Raw genomic sequence first — 13,193 nt, forward strand, 5'->3', positions numbered from 1 at the left:
CCCTTCGCATCTTCCAAGGGACCTATATTCAGTTTAGCCACCCTTTTCTGCTTCATATAATTATAAAAACTTTCACTATCTTTTTATATTTTGTGCTAGTTTACTTTCATAATCTATCTTCCCTTTTCTTATTGCTTGCTTAGTGGTGCTTTGTTACTTTCTAAAGTTTTCCCAATCTTCCAGTTTCCCACTACTCTTGGCAACTTTGTATGCATGAGCTTTTAGCTTGATGCCTTCTTTTTATTTCCTTAGTTATCCAAGGCTGGTTCTCTCCACCCTTATGGTCCTTGCTTTTAACAGGAATATACTTTTGTTGAGCACCATGAAAAATCTCTTTGAAAGTCTTCCACTGTCCCTCAACTGTCCCACCATATAGCCTGTGTTTCCAGTCTACGCTAGCCAACTCCTCCCTCATCCCATTGTAGTCTCCCTTGTTTAGGCATAATACACTGGTTTTAGATTTAACTATTGCACCCTCCATTTGTATGAGAAATTCAGTCATACTGTGATCACTCTTTCCAAGAGGATCCCTAACTACAAGATCATTAATTTTACCTGTCTCATTGTACAGGACCAGACCTAAGATAGCATTTTCCCTTGATCTTCACTAACATGCTGTTCAAGAAAGCTATCACAGATGCATTCTTTGAAGTCCTCCTCAAGACTGCCTCGACCAACTTGATTCACCCAATTTATATGGAAGTTAAAGTCCCCCATGACAACTGCTGTTCCATTCTTACATGCCTCAAATACTTCTTAGTTTATTGCCTTTGCCACTGTAATGTTATTATTTGGTGGCCTATAGACAACTCCCACCAGCGATTTTTTCCCTTTCCTATTCCTAATCTCTACCCAGATGGACTCAACATTCTGTTCCTTAGATCTTATATTGTCTCTCACCATCGCCCTGATCTCATTCTTAATTAAGAGCACTACGCCGCCTTCCTTACCTTCCTGCCTATTCTTCCATATTATCTAATACTCTTGGATATTTAATTCCCAATCATCTCCAACCTGCAACCATGTTTCTGTAATGGCCACTATATCATACCCCTTTGTACTGATTTGTGCCACAAGTTCACTGACCTTGTTTTGAATACTACGGACATTCAGATAAAGTGACCTTACACTCATTGTCCTTTTAGAAGCTAGTAACCTTTGTGTCCTTTGCATTTGACTTTTCTGTACTCCACTCTTACTTTTCTCTTTTCTAACTTTTGCTCTGGTCTCTGCTTTCCTCTGTCTTTCTGCATGGATTCCCATCCCCTTGCCCCCAACAGCACTAGCAAACAATCTCCTAGGATTGTCTGTTTTGACAATCTGGTGTCAGACATGCAAATGAGTGAATATGACTAGAGTTTCAATGCTGGGAATGTTGGTCTGTGAGAGGACACCAAAACTGGTTAGCTTGTTCTTCCAGTGAATTTGGAGAATTTTGCAGAGACAGCATTGAGAGTATTTTTCAGTGCCTTGAGGTGCCTACTGTAGGCAGTCCAGATCTCAGAGGCATTTAGAAGAGCTTTAAGTGGCTCTCTGTTGTGTTTTGTGTCAGGTCTGAGATCTTGATCTTCAAGTACACTTTTCCTCAATCAATCAAAGGCATTGTTGATGCACTGGATGAGGAGATGACTTCAATCATTAACATTTACCTTTGCAAATAAATGGCTCCTGAGATATGAAAAGTGATCCACATTTTCCAGAATATTGCCAAGAACCTTTATTTTCAGAGGGTAGTGTGGTGCAGCAGGGGTAGGTTGGTAAAAGGATCTTTGATTGCAGATGTTGAGTGCAAGACCCATCCTCTTGTATGCTTCAACAAAAGTGTCCGCAATGGCTTGCAGATCAGCATCTGAGCATGCACAAATACAAACATCATCTGTAAACTCCAGTTCAGCTACCGAGGTTTGAGTAGCCCTGGTTCTGGACTGTAGTTTCCATAGATTGGAAGTTTCCCGATAGTTCGGAAGATTAGCTCCATTCCCGTGAGAGGTTTGGTGCAGGTGAGATACAAGTGCTGGGGCAATGACAGAGATTTTTTGCATCTTCATTAGCAACAGGTGAGGTGCCAGAAAAGAAGGGCTGCCAGGGCAAAATAGGTAATTACAGATTAGTAAACCTTACATCTGTGGTAGGGCAATTACTGAAGAAAATCCTAAGAGATAGGATTTATGTACATTTGAAGGGAAGGGCTGAATAGGAATAGTCAGCATGGCTATATGGACTTCTGAACCAGCCTACCATGCTTGACAAGGTCCAGCATGGTAGGCTGGTTCAGAACATTAAGGCACATAGAATCCAAGGTTAGCTGATTGGATCCAAAGCAACACACAAAAAGCTGGAGGGACTCAGCAGTTGGGGCAGCACCAATGGAGGGAAATTGGCAGTCGACATTTTGCGTCAAAATCCTTCATCAGGACCCAAAATTGGCTTGGTGACAAGAGGCAGAGTGTAGTGGTAGAAGGATTCTTTTGTGATTGGAAGTCTGTGACCAGTGGTGTACTGCAGGGATCAGTGCCGAGTTATTTGTTAAACAGATTAGTAATCTGGATGTGAACGTACAAGGGGTGATTAGTAAATATGCAGATTACACAACAGTTGATGGTGTTGTGGATAGTGAGGAAGGTTGTCTAAGGCTACACCAGGATATCGATCAGACAGAAGGTTAGGCAGAGCATTGACAGATGGAATTTAATCCCAACAAATGCAAAGTGAAGCATCTTAGAAAGTCAAACAGGGTGGCACATACACAGTAAATGGTAGGATGCTAAGGAATGTTGATGAAGAGGGAGCTTGGGGTTCAAGTCCATAGTTCCCTGAAAGTGGCAACACAGCTGGATAGGGTGATGAAAAAGGCATATGCTATGCTTGCCTTCAAAGGTCAGGTCATGGAATATAAAAGTTGGGACGTTATGTTGCAAATTTACAAAACATTGGTTAGATTTCACTTGGAGCATTGTGTTTAGTTCTGGTTGCCACACTACCAGAAAGAGGAGGCTGAGGTGTGACCTAATAGAGGTCCACAAAATTATAAGAGGCATAGAAAGGGTAGATAGTCAGAACCTTTTTGCCATAGTAGGGGTATAAAAAACAAGAGATACGATAGGGTCTTTCAGGAGACTGTTAGATAGGTACATGGAGCTGAGTAAAATAGAGGGCTATAGGTACGCCTAGTAATTTCTAGGGTAGGGACATGTTCGGCACAGCTTTGTGGGCCGAAGGGTCTAAATTGTGCTGTAGTTTTTCTATGTTTCTAAGAGGGCACAGGTTTAAGGTGAGAGGAAGGAATTTTAAAGAGAAAGGTTTTTTTCCCCCCACAGAGAGATTGATATCTGGAATGCACTGCCACTGGAGATGGCAGAGTCAGATACAATCACTATATTTAAGAGTCATTAGACGGGCACTTAAATAGGCAAGCCACAAGATATAGACATAATGCAGGAAAATGATATCAATGCAGATGGCCAAAAAGGTCAGCATGGATGTGGTGAGCCAATGGATCCATTTCTGTGCTGTACAACTCTATGATTCAATAATATTCCTGACTACAGTTTACTCCAGGAAGAAAGGTGGAATGAAGGGAGTAATCTCTCCATACAAACTCTGGGTTTAAGTTCTGACGTACATCAGTTTTGCAAGGTCAAACGACAGGATCATAGAAAGTTATGGCACAGGAGGCAGTGGCCATTTGACCCATCCTGCCAAAAAAAAGCTATTCAGCCTAATCCCACTTCCCAATTCTTGGTCTGCAACCTAGCAATTCGCTACACACCAAATGCTCCACCAAACATTTTCTAAATGTGTTGAATGCTCCTGCCTCCACAACTCTTCCAGGCAGTGACTTCCAGACTACCACCAACCACACCATCCTCAAAACCAACACTAAATCACAAATTTCCTTTAATCATTTTTACCAGTTACCTTAAATCCATGCTCCGTCATTATTGACTTTACTGGTAATCTATTCCTATATGAACTACAAGGACAAAATCGGCCTCAAAGATCTTGATTGTAGTTGTTACCTTCACAGATGACATGAATTCATATAACACTCCAATAAGAAAGAAAGGGAGATTGGAACTATTAACACAGGCATCAGTTGGGAAGCCAAATGGTACCCTATGCAGCAGCAGAGTGATTTGTGGATATCACTTTAGGATAAAATATTGCTAGTTAGATACAAGGATATCAAACTGATTACTGTTGGGTGACAATGGGAATCTTTGTAACCTGATCCACACAATTTACAGCACTAAAAGTCTACCCAGAATATATGGTCCATATGCTCTTGGTGGAATCAAGTTTCTTCCCATCTCAAGTTTCACCCAAATCACTCATTCAGCTTTAGCCTCCTTGGTCTCCTTTTATGGCCACAGTATTTACTTGGCTGCCCCAGTTAAGTTTCTGGCCAATGGCAATCACCTTCCTTCTCCATAAGTTGTTGTTAACAGGGAATTTGGTGATGGTACTGCTATTAAACAGGTGGTTTCATTGGAGCTCTTTCATTGGAGATTTCACTGGGTGACTTATCTGCGGTGTGAATATTACCTCTGATACAGCAGCCCACATTGAATTCTGTACAGGACTTACTGTCTGCAGACATGGTCTATTTCACCATATGAATGGTTGCAAATAGGACCAACAGCTTGTTTAAAAAGGTGTTATTTGAGAAACATCTGGAAAAAGAGATGGATAAGCTGAGGGAGGGATTTTTAAAGCTTGAGGCCTCAGCAAATGAAGGCATAGCCTCCATGGTGGAGTAAATAAATTCAGGCATGATCAAGAAAATAAAAGTAAAGGAACGGAAACACAAGTCTGGAAGAACTCAGCCAGTATCTGTGCAAAGAGAAACCAGTCAACGTTTTGGGTCAGCAACCGATTTCTGTTCTAATCCTAAACATTAACTGTTTCCACAGGTGCTGCTTGACTGGCTGAGTTCTTTCAGCATTCTTCTATTCTTTGTTTCAGATTCCAGCATCGGTAGTTTTCTTTCTCGCTCGTTAAATTAAAGGATATCGAAGAACCCAGAAACAAGCAGCCCCAAGAAAGTTTGAGGCTCGAGAGAGTACAACGTTAGGGCGGCCCTGAACAGGTTTTAAACCAATATGAGAATTTCGACCCAAAACGCGAATAGTATTTTTTTATATACTTCCTGGCCTTTTGAAGATTTCCAGGATTTTATATCTTTATTTCAGAAATGTTTTACCAAAATGGAAATCGATTTGACAGTCCACCAGAAGCAGAAATATCGCTGAAATCAACTCCAAAAGGACAGTACGTGGTACTCTGAGGGCTAGCCCGATTAACATTCCTTTTCTCCCTGTAGGCCCCCACTAATGTGCCGAACCTCTACACCCCCTCCCCCCCACCCACTACCCCCCCCCCCGACAGCTCTGCATCTACCGCAAACCACAGTGATTTAAACAAAAATCGCACAATCCAACAAAACGTTGAGCTTGTGGTGGGACTCTCCAGACCATCGCGTCGGCGGCTGAAGTGCAGAGCTGTGGCCTGTCCGTCGAGAGGCGGTGCAGACCCTGCAACTTCAAACTATTTTTGGAAACTTCAACTCACGTCGCCTTTCCAAATGTCCCCGTTCCGTCCCACCCACTAACCTTGCACATCACTAACTCACCCTCATTTGTGCTGACACGCTGACTTGGCCCCGTTCTCCCGCTATCTGGTCACCTCACTCGTCCCGTTGGATCGGCGGTCGCACACTCCAACGGATCGGGTGGGATCCCGCCGAGCAGGTAACAGCGAGTGGAGCCGGAATCTCCGGACCGGACTAGCTCAAGGCTATGCTCAAAATCTGGCTATTCCCCCCCCCCTCAATGACCCTGCGCCGAATCCATTCATCCCACCCACTGCTTTGTTGATTGTCTCCCTCTCATCCCACTTGCTCTCTGACTCTGTGCCAGTAAATGTCAGGTTCACATTTTCTTTCGTATTTTGTTCCCTTTTAGGATCTCCCAGAAAGCCTAAGGAACGCTATATTAATAACGCAGCCATTAGCGCCTTCCCAGTGTGCACAGTGCCTGTGAAAGTCCCCTATTACCCCGCTGGAAAGTTGCCCTGCAGCCCACACAAGGTCATGTAACCCACAGTGGTACATTCCCAGAGGCAGAAGGCTGCCAGCAAATAGGTGATCAAAGGAGACTGAGGAAGACCTCCCATGAGATAAGTGGTAAAAAAGTGTGAGAAACAATGAGAAAAATAGGAGGAAGAATTGTGAGAAAGAAAGTTTTTTAAAAAATCATAAAAGATAGCAAGAGGATAATTGGGGCCTCTCATGTCTGCTCTGAACTAAATTAGATCAGGGCTGATGTTTTACCTCAGGGCTGCTCTCCTGCACCAAGCCCACCTCCCTTCATACCCTTAATGTCTCAAAATCTATTGATTTCATCACAGTGGGGAAATCTTGTTGAAGATTGAGACTGAGTGAAACAGATTTTTCTACACTTAAGCATTTGTTTGTGTTTGATGCTAAGGCTGTCAGCATTATATTCCCACTTTAAGGGATAGGATACGTTTAGAGGTTGTTCTGGATGGTTCCGCAGCAACCCCTTCATGGAGTTATGGAGCTATACAGCACGGAAAATAGGCCCTTCAGCCCAACTTGTCCTTCATATAACAAAGAGCCCTGGGAGTAGAAAACTGCAGATGCTCAGAACCTGAAATAAAAACAAAATACTAGAAATATACAGTGTCTCAGGTGCTGCCTGGTCCCTAATGCCGGGCATAGTCCTGACCCCTATGTAAGGTCATTTGCTCCCCAGGTGTCAAGCCCAGTGTGGTCCCTTAGTGTGAGGCCAAGTGTAACTCCTGGTGGCAGGCCAGTTAGGTTTCCTGCTGGCAGACCCAGTCTGTTCCCTTGGGGCGAGGTCCATTGTGGTCCCTTAGTTCCAGGCCAAGTGTGACTTCTGGTAATGGGCCAATCAAGTCTTGTGGTACCAGGCCCAATTTGGTCCCCTGATATTGGGCCCAGTCTGGTGATTGGGTCTATCTTTGGTGTCTATCTTGTCTGGTCCCTGGTGGCAAGCTCTGTCCAGTTCCTAATGCCAGACACTGTCTGGTGATGTTCCTAGTCTAGTCATTGATGCCCGACACAGTCCTGTCCTGTCCCCTAGTTCTGGGTCCAGCCTGGTGCTAGGCCAAGTCTGGTTCCCACTCTGTTGGCAGGCCAACTCTAATCCTTCTTGTTAATCCCATTCTGGTCCTCAGATGTCAGGCCTGGTTTGGTCCCTGGTGCCAAACACAGCCAGATCTCCTGGTGGTGGGTGCAGTCTGGTCCCTTAGTGCCAGGTCCAATCTGGTTCCCTAGTGTTAGGCCCAGTCAAGCAATGAGCATTGTCTACCTCTGGTGCGTGGCCTTGTCTGGTGCCTGCTGCTGAGCCATGTCCAGTCCCTGATGATAAATCTAGTCTGGTGCAGGACCTAGTCTAATCTCTGATGCCAGGCAAAGTTCCCTGGTTCTGGGCCCAATCTAATGCTGGGCCTAGTCTGGTTCCATTTGGCATGCCAAATCATAGAGTCGTACAGAATGGAAACGGGCCCCTCAGCCCAACTCTGATTTATTTTGCCTGTTCCATTCTGGTCCCCTGCTGTAGAGCCCTTTCTGGTCCTGAGTGCTAGGCCCAATTTGATGTTATGTACAGTCTGGTTATGGGAACCATGTGTCTCTGGTGTCGGGCCCTGATGCCAGAGGTCAGTCTGATCCCTACTCCCAACCTTTGTCTAGTGCCAGACCCAGATTTGTGCCAGTCCTTGACGCAAGGCTCAGTTTTGTTCTTGGTGCTGGGCCCAGACTGGTGTTGGGTCCATTTGCTCCCTGGTATTGAACCTAGTCTGGTGCTCTGCAAACTCACCTGGTTCTGGGCCCAGTCTGGTGTAAGGCCTGGTCTAGTTCCTGGTGTCAGTACCTGCTAGTTGGCCAAATCTGATCCATGTTGCCTGACCTATCGTCTGGCCCCCAGGTGCAGGCCCCAGACTGGTCCCAATGTGATCAAATTTGCCACAGTATCGGTTGCCAATCCCTTTCTGGTCCCTGGTGCCAGGCCCAATCTAATCGCTAGTGCCATAATAAATCTTAATCACACTGCCCGGTCCAGCCAGGTGTCAGGCCTAGAATGTTCTGGGCCTGATATGGTCCCCTGGAGTCTGGACGGGTCTAGTGTCTGCTGCCTGGTGTGTGTCCATTTTTGTGAACTGTTACCAGGCTAAGAGTAATCCCCAGATGTCAGGTCCAATGTGCTTTATTAGCACCAGCTTCATTGTGCTCTCCTGGTGCTGGGCCCAGTCTGGTTCCAAAGTGCCTGGTCCAATCTCATGTTGGGCCTATCTGATGACGGGTACAGCCAATTTCTTGTGTCATTCCCAGTCTGGTCCCTGCTGTTAGGCCCCCTTTAGTCCCTGATTCAGGTTCGGTCTAGCGCCAGGCGTAGTCTGATAACTTATACCAGGCAGAGTTCTGTCTTCTGGTGCTGGCCCAGTACAGTCTGTTTCCCTGGTGCCAGGCTCAATCTGGTCCCCTGATGTTGGACATAGTGCAGATGGACATTATCTGTCTATGGAATCAGGCCCAATCTGGTCCCTGTTGCCAAGCCCTGGCTAGACCCTGATGCAGTGCCCAGACTGGTACCCAATGGTGGGGTCAGTCTGGTCCTTGATGCATGGCCCTGTCGAGTCTCTAGTGCCAGGTCCAGTCTCATGTCAAGCCGAGTCTTGTCCCTGGTGCAGGGCCCAACTGGTGCCTGGCCCAGTTTGATCCCCTGATGCCAGGTGAATTGTCACTTGTTTCTAGACCCAGTCTAGTGGTTGGGTCTGTCTCATCCTCTGGTGCCAGGCCCAGTCTAGTCAACTGTCAGGGAGTCCAACCTGGTCCCCGCATTAGGTGGGCCCTGGACCTATAATCAGAAGGCATCTGGACTGACATTAGATGAGATCTAGGGTAGGGCCTGAGCACCTTGTCACGACATTGGCTGAAACCAGGGCCTGAAAACTGCTGGGCCCCAAGGACTCTGGCCTGATCTTGGCAGAGGCCTGATCCTGACACTGACTGGGCTCTTGGCCCAATGTCAGCTGAGCCCTAAGGACCAAACCAGATAATCCAAACTCAAAAGTATCTGAACTTCCACATGTTGATTAGTTGATGTCCCTGCAAATACTCAGCAGCACAAGCAGAGTCTGTGGAGAGAGAGAGAGAGAAACAGACTCAATATTTCTGATCAAAACCAGCAAGCAGCACTACTGTGCTTTATCTTTATCAACCTAGGTTTATTTAGAAATTTCTGGAATGATAACCTCCTGCTTCCATCATTGTTATCTTAATTAATCAAGGTTAGGTAAATTGCTATCTTTTTCTTCTGTACATTGCTTTATTTGCAGTTAAATTTCTTATTGATTTTAAACAATGACTTTCGGTGATTTGATCAACTTTTCTACTTGGGGCAAATTAATCAAACTGCTAACTGTATATTTTATCTTTCATATAAAAAGTTTTAGGAATGTTTATATTTGAAGCTTTGCATTATATCTGGTACTCCAGTATTTCATTATTATTCAATGCATTAATGCATGTCCACTCTTGATTTTGGTAAATTGGTTTATTATTGTCACATGTACCAAAGTACAGTGAAAAACTTTGTTTTGCATGCCATCTGTACAGATCATTTCATCACATCAGTACATCGAGGTAGTACAAGGGAAAAGCAATAACAAAATGCAGAATTTCGTGTTACAGTTACAGAGAAAGTGCAGTATGGTCTGTGATGCATCTGGATAGGATGCTTTCTATGGTGCATCTATAAAAATTGGTGAAGGACAATGGGGACTTGCCAAATTTCTTTAGCTTCCTGAAGAAGTAGAGGCACTGGTGTGCTTTCTTGGCCATGGCATCTATGTAGTTGGACCAGGACAATCTATTAGTGATGTTTACTCCTGGGAACTTGAGCTCTTAATCATTTTGACCTCAATACCATTGATGTAAACAAGAGCGAGTGCACCACTCTGGTTCCTGAGGTTGATGACCGTTCTTCTGTTTTGCTGACACTGAGAGAAAGGTTGTTGTCATGACACCATGCCGCTAGGCTCTCTGTCTCCTTCCTACATTCTGACTCATTATTATTTTAGATTCGGCCCACTACAATAGTGTCATCTGCAAACTTGTAGATGGAGTTAGAGCAAATCTGGCTGCACAGTCGTGAGTTTATTGGAAATTTTTTTGTGTTAAGCACATGGCTGCCATTGGAGTTTTGGTCAAATTGGTTTGTGCACAGAAAAGTTTAATATGCTAATGAATGCTCCATGGTTATATGCACTATACATCAGAGAATATCTTTTGCAACACACAAAATGCTGGAGGAACTCAGCAGGCAGGCAGCATCTATGGAGGCAATGGACAATTGACGTTTCGGGTCGAGACCCTTCATGAGGACTGGAAAGAAAGAGGGGAGAAGCCAGTATAAACGGGTGGAGGTAAGGGGACGAGCAAGAGCTGGCGGGTAATAGGTGAGTCTAGGTGAGGGGGGAAGATAGGCAGGTGGGGGAGGTGGAGAGTGGGAATGATGTGAGAAGCTGGGAGGTGATAGGTGGAAGTGACAAAGGGCTGAAGAAGATTGAATCTGATAGGAGAGGACAGTGGACCATGGAATAAAGGGAAGGAGGTGAGGAGGGGAACCAGAGGGAGGAATGTGTGGGTGGTGGGCAGATCGAGAGGGTGGGGAGGGAAAAGAGAAAGGTTGATGGGGCTGCTGGGATAAGGGAAAACTAAGGGGGCTCAGAGGGGAGTGGTTACCGGAAGTTAGAGAATTCGATGTTCATGCCTACTTCGAACAAATCAGTGGAAGTGATTAGGATGGGTAAAGAGGAAATGAGGAGAAGAGTATGATAGACGAGTGTGCTTGAATGGGAAGGAGACAGAGAGGGAAGAGTTTTGATCAGTGTAGTATACAGGGACTAGAGGGAAAAGTCGAGTGTACAAAAGAATACCTTTTGTAATGCATGAATATCACACCATGCAGCATGCTTTATTTTAATTGTTTTAATTATTAACAGAAGTTTATATCAAATTTCAAAATGAGATGAAGGCTCAAAAATGTAATCTTGCTCACAGGTTTGAGAAAAACAATTGCAATAAAAAATAATCTCTTTCAAAATCATTGCTCTTAAAGGCTCTGAAAGCAGATGCAATCAACTGAAACCTATATTTTTTAGATCAGTAGATCAAATTGTAAAATACTTTACTATCTTTTTTTAAAAAAAAGATTGGAATCTAAAATGTGTGGCCCGAAATGTGAACCGACAGTGGAAATACCATGACACTTACACTTGTTATATTGAAGGAAGTGGTTTTCATCTTTTTTGTCTCCACACTGCCGTTACACTGACTCTCTCCTCTTTTACGTCTGAATCTTTTCTTTCTTTGTTACCTTTTTGTAACCCTGCCGTTGCTTACTCCTATCCCTTTTTCTGTTTATCTTGTTCTTTTCCCTATTGGATGTTGTGGTGAGTGGCATAATGTAGAAAGAAGCTATCAAGGTTTGCTCATCTTCAGGCCACTAAGTCTTCAATGTTGCCCATCCCTACACTCAACTTTTCCCTCTAGTCCCTGTATACTACACTGTTCGAAACTCTTCCCTCCCTGCCTCTTTCCCACTCAAGCACACTTGTCTATCATAGTCCCGTTCTCCTCATTCCCTCTTTACCTGTCCTAATCTCCTCCACTGATTTGTTCTGAGTATCCCAGCCATCCATCAGCTTCCATTTCCACAGCACACCAAACATCACTCTCACAACCTTTCTTCATTTTGCATCTTCCCCATGTAGATGTAGCCCACTTAATTCACTCATCTATCTTTTTCCAGGCCTAATGAGAGCAGGTTTAAAAGAAACCACCCACATCTAATTCACCACCTCTTCCTCCAGCACCCTCTACCCCCCAAAAGAGCAATTAACAAGGTGCCTGACTTTGCTTTACGTTTCCCCTTTATCATCTTTCCCATCAGCCTCTCATAGAGTCATATCTTCCTACCACACCCATGGCCTTGGCCATCTACACTAATCCCATTTGCCAGCATTAACTCCATTTTGTTGCAAGCCTTACTTGTTTTAGCACCTGTATAAATGTCTCTCAAACACAGTGGTTGTTAGTGACTCCACCACTTCCCCTGGCAGTGCGATCAGATATCAAACAGTCTGTGATAAAAGACTTTCTTCTCAAATCCTCCACAAAACTCCTTCCTCTTGTCTTCTTGTTTTTGATACCCCTACTATGGGAAAAAGATTCTAACTATTTAGCCTATCTTTGCCTCTTATAATTTTATATACCTCTTTCAGGTCATCGCTCAGTCTCTTCCACTCCAGGGCAAACAAGCCCATCTATTCAATCTCTCCTCATAACTAAAATCCACCAATCTGGGCAACATCCTGGTGACTCTCCTTTGTATAATCTCCAGTACAGCCATATCCTTCCTCCAGTGTGGCAACAAGAACTACACACAATACTCCAAGTGTGATCTTACCAGTGTTCTGTAAAGTTGCAGCATAATATCTCAACTTTGATATTCTGTGCCCTGACATATGAAGGCAAGCATGCTATATGTCTCCTTCACCACCCTATCTACCTGTGTTGCCACTTTCAGGGAAGTATGGACTTGAACCTCAAACTCCCTCTATTCATCAACATTCCTTAGCACCCTACTATTTACTGTGTACGCCCCACCCTATTTGACTTTCCAAGATGCATCACCTTGCATTTGTTGGGATTAAATTCTATCTGTCAATGCTCTGCCCAACCTCCCATCTGATTGACATGATTGACAATTTTCAATAGTATCACGTTCTGCGATATACTGGTGGTCGAGGTTTGCTCTACGTTTCTATTTTACTTCAGTTCTGCTGTAAATCCACTGGTATTAGAGGTTAGTTGAAGGGAAGAGGTGGAAGCCTATGGTAGATTGGAGGTGCTGATTTCCTAAAAGTTATAATGGAAAGTTATAATAGTTTGCAGTTCTTTGGTGATTTGCCCAACATAAGTGGTGGACTGATTGCATTATGCATTTAATGTTGAGGCTCCTCAGATCTTTTCCTATAACAAATGTGATTGTCAGGATAATGATCAGGGTGTTTGGTGTTTCCAATTTGCTCTGAATTCTCAGTTTCTACTATCTGCTATACACAACCTTTTTGCAGATGAG

At 44.2% G+C, this 13,193-nt stretch overlaps 1 protein-coding gene across 1 annotated transcript in view; it reads right to left on the minus strand.

Moving 5' to 3' along the window:
* chdh (choline dehydrogenase) overlaps positions 1 to 5,863 on the minus strand; it is a 49,209-nt gene extending 43,346 nt beyond the window's left edge. Inside the window, exon 1 of the mRNA XM_052018885.1 lies at positions 5,633 to 5,863. The gene's annotated coding sequence lies outside the window, so the exon portion shown is untranslated. The remainder of the gene's footprint in view (positions 1 to 5,632) is intronic.
* Positions 5,864 to 13,193: the final 7,330 nt, after the last annotated feature.

This window comes from Pristis pectinata, chromosome 6 (genome assembly GCF_009764475.1).
Source record: "Pristis pectinata isolate sPriPec2 chromosome 6, sPriPec2.1.pri, whole genome shotgun sequence".
Taxonomy (NCBI): domain Eukaryota; kingdom Metazoa; phylum Chordata; class Chondrichthyes; order Rhinopristiformes; family Pristidae; genus Pristis; species Pristis pectinata.